The following is an 8,637-nucleotide window of genomic DNA, read 5'->3' on the forward strand; positions in this document are numbered from 1 at the left end:
GGCGGCGATCCTAGTTCCCAAATGTTCCCAAGACTTGCACTCGGATTACAGGAGGAGACACCACTCTGGTGGTTAATCCCAGGAGGAAGAGTGTTGGGATTCAGAGAACGTGTAGAGTCAAAGATGCTGTGGTCCTTTTACTCAACAGCAACACTGCAGTAGGCATCCACACCAGTCGGATGAATGGTACCGGCAGATATAGTACCTATAAACAAACAAATAATAAGGTTTTAGACTAGTATTAACTCCATCTCTTAAGGTATCAGCTCACAAAAGCTCTTCAAACCTCAACCAACCTTTAGCTTTGTTGTTGTGTTTTCATTTAGATTGTCTGTAGAGGCACCTTTATCAAACATTTTGTAACTGTAGTGAGTATGATTTCAACATCAAACCCCCAAACAAATTTGGACGGTGCTAGCTTCACCCAAGTCCTCTCTGGCAGAGCACTGCCAACAGTATGTACAAGTAGAACAAAAACGCTGGTCACCTTTGTTTACAGCACGTTGTTGGGACTGATCAAGTCTATTAATGCGTCTCTACTTTTCCTCTAGCTATTTTTCAATCCGATTGCTAAACTAATGCAGGGTTCTTTGCAGTGAGGTTGAAAGGGGAGGATCAAGGGAGTTGGCAAGACAGAGTCCTGGAAGCCAGGAAACAGGTAAGTGGCAGGGAAAGAGGCTAAGCGAAGGGAAGGAGTGTAGATGGTCTTTAAATAAGACTGCTTTAGAACGTTCATAAAGGTCATGTTCTAATTGCTTATAGCAAGGAGCAGGTGTAGATAATTAACTTGATGAAGCTGCCTTTTAGAAGGTACTTTAGAATGTTCACAGAGGTGTTCTAATTCCTTATAGCAAGAAACAGGTGCAGATGAATAATTTGATGAGGTAGTCTTCTAAAAGGTGTTCTAGAATGTTCACAAAGGTCACTTTCTAATAGCTTATAGCAAGGAACAGGTGCAGGGGATTAGTTTGATGAGGGCTGTCTTCCATAAGGTTCACATTGGGCTCATCTATGCAGGTTGCTTGATGCTTATTCTGGTGGATTTCCTGGATGCTTCCTTGGTGCCTGAAACCTCACTTTGCCTATGCATGGTAAAACATTTGTAAATACTATTAAGCTTTTTCAACAAACCGGGGAACGCCAGCTGCAGCTAGGTATTGCTAACAGCATGTAATATAGTCAAAAGTCAGGGTACAAAATGTTTGTACAGTCATAAGTGTTGGGAGGAATTATAAGTCATGCCTGTATATTGTGATGGTCAAGAGAGGTGAGCTGCAGCAGGAATCCTGACCGAGGCCTAGGGGGTCAGGGTGTTTCTACCTTGCCTCCTTTTTGTTTTTTTAAACATTTGTTGTGGGTCTTGGCTTCAAGCTTAGTCCCAAGATGGCTGCCAGCACTTCCTGCTTGAAGTGTTGGCAGCCATTCACATTTCAGTAGGATTTTAGTAGGATATGGGCTCCCAGATATCTATATATTTTTAACTTAAATATCCCTGAAACTACTGAACAGATTTACCCCACTACAGAAAGCTCACTTTCTGGACCAACTTCTAGCTTTCTGCCATATTTGGTGTAATTCTGTTCAGCAGTTCGGACTGTAGTTGTTTTAAAAAAATGAAAATTTACCATAGCATGGGGCAGTCTGCAGTGCAGCATCGTTGGATCACTCCCGCTAATATGACGATTCAATAGACTACCTTAGTCGTAATAAGGCCCTTTTACTGGAGTGCAAATCGTACATCTAATCCCCCCAAAGTCCAACACTATTGTGTTATGTTATTTTAATTGATTTTATAAAGCACGTTGCTGCCCCAGCGACGGGGCGTCCCAGCGCTGAAACCAGCAATCACATAACAGGGTGGAAAAAGGAGAAAGCATCTTTTAGACCGGGAAGTGCCAGGTTTTTATGTCCCTTCTGAAGGCCACATGATATATGGAATGTGAACATAGAGAACTAACTGACCCTCACACTGATGTCTCTGTATCTGTTTGACCAAATGTATAAATACATCAATTTTCGCACATAATACCATTTCTTCAATTCAACTTCTTATAGACTTGTATTGGCTTTTTATGACAGATTGTCTGATATGACTATTAGCGAGGTCCGGCTGACCTACACGGCAATCAGGCACTGGCCAAAGGGCTGATTTCACAGGTCAGTGTTTAGGTCATTGTTTTGGGGTGTTTGTGGGCCTGTTATATGGTGAACCCGTTTTTACTATTGGTTTCCCTGATATTAAAACAAACATTGCCCGCATCAAGCTCAAATCCATGCAGTCTTCCATACTTTGCAAACAGTGACTTTTAGGTGTACTGAATTGAACAATGTCAGGGGTCATTAAAACAGCTGTCTGTAGAACACATTTGAAAGTGTTTTCCTCTTACATTTACTGTTTTAAGTATGTACTGATAAGGGGAAAAAAACAGCGGCTTGTCATTTGAGCGTCCATCGTTGTGCTACTGTGTCTGGCCTGAACAACTCTAATAAGATGTTTACAAAAAATGTCACAGCAAACGGGCGGTAGTGGCAGTAATGCGTTTTTATTAAGCATACTTCAAAGGGTACTTTAAGTGTAAATATTTGCCATGAGTGTACGCTGTATGTTAGACTTGATGTTTCCTGTTTGTATTTTTTAATGGAATGAAATGGGAAGATTTCCTTCTGAAACAGCTAAAAAGTAAAAAGTCAAAACAAAACTTGGATTTTTCGAAACGTCACTTCTTAAAAAACTCAAGTATGTTGCAGCATATATACAAGAAAGGCGATATTAAATCGCTGGTGGAAAAACAATATTTATTTTGCTGTGCAAACGTGTAACTCCTATGTCTAATAAGTAAAATAGCCACTAGATGGCAGCATTCCTTCAGTGATCTAATTTTACGTTACCGGTGACAGGCAGGGCAGATAGAACTGAAGTCACTTGAAATTACATCTACATTGCAGTCTGCCATTCCGCGTAACTTATTTTTAACGTTTTTGCAAAATAAAACACCACATACATCAAACTGCAATAATAATTATCTGAAGGCCCAACACTGATAACCATGCCAAGAAACTTGCGAAGGAGGAGATGTGGCATTAATTAATTAATTAATTATGTGCTTATATAGCGCAGGAATCACTCCCGAAGGGGTACCTCCGCGCTTCGACCGCTGCGAAACCCTTCCTGGCTTCCCTGAGAGATGGTCCCTTAATGGGTATCTCCAGGGTGAGACCAGGCATCCCCGGCGGTCTGGGGGGGCCGTTAGTGAAGATGGGGCAAGCTAGTGCCCAGAGTTGCCGAGTGTGATCGCTGATCAGAGTGGGCACCGAGGCGAGAGAATTATCGAGTCCGCTGATCCTGGTCCAGAAACCTGCCGCGTCGGGAATCGAACCCTGGTCCCAGGCCGTCCTCTGCTCTCGGGTCTGCCGCCTCTAACCAGTGAGCCACACTACTGGCCTTATGGCCAGAGCTGCCGACTTTGAGCTGGGCGTCGGCTCAGCTTTCTGTGGTTCTGGACAAATCATTTTGGGGCAGATTTACAATTCCTGGCGCATCCCTGCAAATCAGCAGGGATGCGTCAGCAAACTGACACAAATCACAATCCTTGCGCCACCACGGATTCTCCGCATTTAGAATGAGGCGCATCGTGGCGTAAGGAAATCCAGATGCGTGTCGCATCTGCCATCGTAACGTTAGCGCAGTGCTGCAGTTGTGTCGCAGACGCAACACAACTCCAGGACTGTGCCAACCGGGCCTAGCTTGCACATGGTGCGTCACACCTTACGCCTGCTTCAAGCAGGCGCAAGGTTCTGACGCAGCGGGGTCAGAAAAGTGACTGAGTAAAATCTTGTAGATTTCACTCAGGCACTTTTCCGAGGCATTCCTGCACCGGAACGACCCCCCTGCGCCACAACGCCCACATGAAACCTGACGCAGGTTTCATGTGGCGCAGGGCTTTACAACGTGACGCATCTCCCTAGATGCCTCACATTGTAAATACCCCGCCGCATGGTGCTAGCTTTACGCCGCCGCTTTGTCACAGAAGTGATGCAACGGCAGCGCAAAAGTGGCGCTCGGGACTTGTAAATCTGCCCCTCTAGCTCCTCGTGCCTACCAAAAAATGTGGACGGTCACTTGCAGGCCAGAAGTGGGAACTGTACCTGCTTGAATATCACTACTCGTAATTTACTGTGAATAGTGCAGTTCTTAGGTTGAGCCCAGGCTGCGCATGCTCTGTGAGGCATGCTGTATTCGACTTAAAGCACCACCCACTCTCCACCCATATTTGTCGTTGGTTGTCCTTGTCCTTTGTAAATGGCTTCTGATTCATTAATAGGCTTGTTAGTCCCTCCTTAGTAACGCCATGTCTTTATTTGTAACCTCCCATTAGGACTGGCCCTTTATACTTTACACTGTCTAAGATAGTCTGAGCACTATTTTCTTTAATGAGTTTCTCCTACTGCAGGCACAACATGCTTTTTCTCCAATATTCAGCACGCAATGCGCACCTGACTTTCCAAGCAGACTGGTACAATGGCAGCCCTTTCATTGAAATAAAATAGTACTCTCATTTACATAAGTTTGAGCTATTGGCATTGTATAAATGACTGTCTTTTATGTTAATTATCAATATATAAATAAAAAAGCAGTCCTTTACAATGCATCCCACCACCACCCTTACACCTAATAACACTTCCCCCTCACCTCCTTCTCGCCCTACTACACAACACTCCACACACAGGACCTCTATCCCCCCTCGCAATACCACCAATCGCAATAACAATCGCAATCGCATTACCACCAAGCGTAATATTCCCACTACACCTAACAACACTTCCTCATCACCGCCTACTAGCCTTATCACACAACTCTCCCCACACTGGACCTCTACCCCCTATCGCAATACCACTAGACGCACTACCAATACGATCTCAGACCATGACATACACACCCTTCTCCGCTCTTACGTCCCGGCTCCCCAAAATCGCCTAGCCACCAACCACATGTCCATCCCAACGATTATCTCTAACCCCCTCAGGCACCAAAAGGATAACAACAGAGGCGCCGCCCCCAACAACCTCACTAATGTACCCCTCACTATAGAACCCTCCTCCACCCTTCGCACCCCTAGCCTTAAATGCATACTTCTCAACTGCAGATCGGCCCAAAGACATTCCGCGGAGGTCGCCGACCTCATCATGTCTATGGAACTGGATCTAGCCATTCTAACTGAAACATGGCTGTCTGATTCCTCTACACCTATCTTGGATATCCTAGTCCCCCCCCCCCAACTACTGTATCATTAGACTTGACAGGGCCAAAAAGACAGGCGGTGGAATTGCCTGTATCTACAGAAGCAACCTCTCAGTCTCTAAAGCGTCCGCCCCCTCTCTTACTTCCTGTGAATACCTCTGCCTTGATGTCATCAGCGAAAGCAAACCGGTATGCTCACTACACATTATATACCACCCACCTGGGGACAAGATCTCCTTCTCCCAACAACTCATGGATACTATATCAGCCAACTCGGGACGGCAGAACACCCAAATTTTCCTTGGCGACTACAATCTCCACTGGAATGACAGCAGTGACACAGTGGTAAACAGCCTCAAAAGCTTCCTCAACGCACTTGATCTCACCCAAATATGCAATAGCCCGACCCATGAGAGAGGTTCTATCCTCGACCTTATCATCTCCAAAGAGGACGCTATTCAACTTGAGTCAATCCAACCTTGTGACTGCTCAGATCATCATATTGTCTCCTTCCTCATCAATGAAAAACTTTAATTTAACCCTGTTCAACCCTCTAAGCCCAAAGTGTGGAAAAGAGACTTGAAGAAACTCAACATAAACTCCTTACCGCCTAACAGCCGCAATCGACTACTCCCTCCTCCCGGCGCTACGGACGTTCAACTACTGACTGACCACTATCTCAATGCTATGTCCACAATAATCAATGAGGCTGCACCCATGCAACTGAAAAGAGTTTCGTCCAAGATTTCCAACCCATGGTATGACGGGAGCCTCAATGAGGATAGACGGGCCATGCGATTGGCAGAGCGCACTTGGAGGTCAGCCCCTTCTGCAGTGCACCTAAAAAGATTGAAGAAACAGAGAAACGCCTACTTCAAGAAAATAAAACGTTCAAAAAGAGATTTCTTCAGCCTCCAGCTCGCCCAAGCAAAAAACCGCCCAAGAAAATTATTTGACTTAATCAGAACACAATCCAAAGAACAACCCCAGACACTCAGCACCATGGGCGTTACACCTTCCTGTGAAGACTTCTCTGCTTTCTTTATCCAAAAAACTGACAACATAAGAAGCGATCTCCTCAATGACGCAATCCTTTACTCCAACCCCCAACACACAGCTATGCCTGAACCAAAGAACAATGCTACATGGTCATCCTTTGGCACCTACTCCGAAGAAGAAATTGGCAGATTGCTCAGCACCCTGAAACCATCCAATCACCTCACTGACCCCCTTCCTGCTAACGCTGTAAAAGACTTTACCTCATTGCTCCTCCCACTCTGGACTAAGATTATCAATAGCTCTCTTCAACAAGGATCCATCCCTAACGCCCTCAAAGTCGGGCAAGTCACACCGCTACTAAAAAAAACAACAGCAGACCCCACTGATCTAAACAATTACCGGCCTATCACAAATATTCCCACCCTCGCTAAACTGTTGGAGAAATGCGTACAGCTACAACTGACTAAGCACATAGACAAGTTTGATCTCCTCAACACCCATCAGTCAGGCTTCCGAGCAGGGCACAGTACCGAAACTGCCATGACTCACATAGTGGACGACGCCCTCCAAATCCTAGACCAAAACGATACCTGCCTCCTCATCCTTCTGGATCTCTCCTCAGCATTCGATACAGTTAAACATGAGAACTTACTCGAACTGTTAAACACAAGAATGGGCATCTCTGGGACTGTTCTCAAATGGTTTACCTCCTTTCTACACAACCGGTCACAAAGATTCAAAAGTAACAACCTGTTGTCCCCTCCGGTACCTGTATCGCTAGGCGTCCCTCAAGGATCCTCCCTCTCCCCAACACTGTTCAACCTAGTTATGGAACCTCTCACTACTTTGCTCCAAACATCAAATGCTCACTTTCACATGTATGCCGACGACACCCAACTTTATCTCAAAATACAATCTCCCAAGGACATCATGCTTCTGAACACCACGATCAGAAACACCCAATCCTGGCTTGCCGAGAATCACCTCAAACTCAACGCGCTGAAGACTGAGTTCCTCCTGATCTCACCTCCCGCAAAAATCTCTACGGCCCAAACATGGCTTAAACACTTAACGGCTCTAAATGTACAACCTACCGTCGTAGACTCGGCAAAATCTCTAGGCATAACACTCGACGCCAATCTCGACATGCAGCAGCACATCAGCAAGGCAACTAAAGGAGCGAACTTCCAAATCATTACCTTGAGAACTTAAACCCTTCCTTCCAGCCAAAGACTTCCAAACTGCAGTACAATCTATAGTCATCCCGCACATAGAATATGGTAGCACCGCCCTCTGCGGGCTCCCCCTAACTACAACGGCACCCCTAAGAGCGTCCCTTAACGCTGCAGCGAGACTCATCACTGGTTCAAAAAAACACTCGCATATTTCCCCTGACTTTAAATCCCTGAACTGGCTACCTTTTGAAGCCAGAATTCATCTGAAAATCGCCTGCATGACACACAAGGCTGTACACAAGAACTCACCCGCCTACCTCACTCAAAAGCTGACAATTTCGGGGGGCTCTAGAACTACTAGAAGCACAAACAATCTTCTACTGAAGCCTCGAAGATTTCGGAAGGAAAAAACCTATAAACGCTCCTTTTCAGGAATGGCACCCAGGATCTGGAACTCACTCCCACCTGAAACCAGGCTCATCTCCTCCAACAAACTTTTTAAGAAAGAAGTAAAAGCGTTCCTCATGGCTAAACACACATTATCTATTCTGTATCTCTCATGAATCTGCTCTGTAAGACCTGCCTGACCACCTTGGTCTTTATGTATTACTTGTATTATCGACTTACTTGATTGTTTACGTTCCCTCTTTGTATATTGTTATATTGTTGACGCACCTGCCTGACTCTGCACACTGTACCTACATCACCTCAACGATCCCTACTCTTGTACTACTGATGCACCTATGTGACTACACATCCTGCACTCACCCACCTCAACTATGCCCTCCTTTATGCTATCTCCAAAAAATTTTAAACACGCTTAAGCAAGTATATGCTCCTTATTTTTGTACTTTATATTATTGGCACAACTGTTTGACTATGCACCTTGTACCGACACTACCTCACTTGTGACCTACCTCATGTTTTTTTGACCTAACTATGTAACTACTATGTAACTACCTAACTACCTCAACTATTACATTGTATCACTCTATCACCCCCTTGTCTTGTAAAGCGCTCTGATATCTGCAAAGATCTTGTTCGCGCTATATAAAACTTTCAAAATAAATAAATAAATAAAATAAAAAATGTTTCCTCGTGTAATGTAACTGGTGCTCATGTAAAGCGCTCCATTACCTTCGGGTCCAGTTCGCACTATATAAATCTGCACACAAAAAAAGAAAAATCGAAGGACGATACCCCTTTTCAAGTGCAACTGGGCCC

The sequence above is a fragment of the Lissotriton vulgaris genome, chromosome 1_1 (assembly GCF_964263255.1).
Source record: "Lissotriton vulgaris chromosome 1_1, aLisVul1.2, whole genome shotgun sequence".
Taxonomy (NCBI): domain Eukaryota; kingdom Metazoa; phylum Chordata; class Amphibia; order Caudata; family Salamandridae; genus Lissotriton; species Lissotriton vulgaris.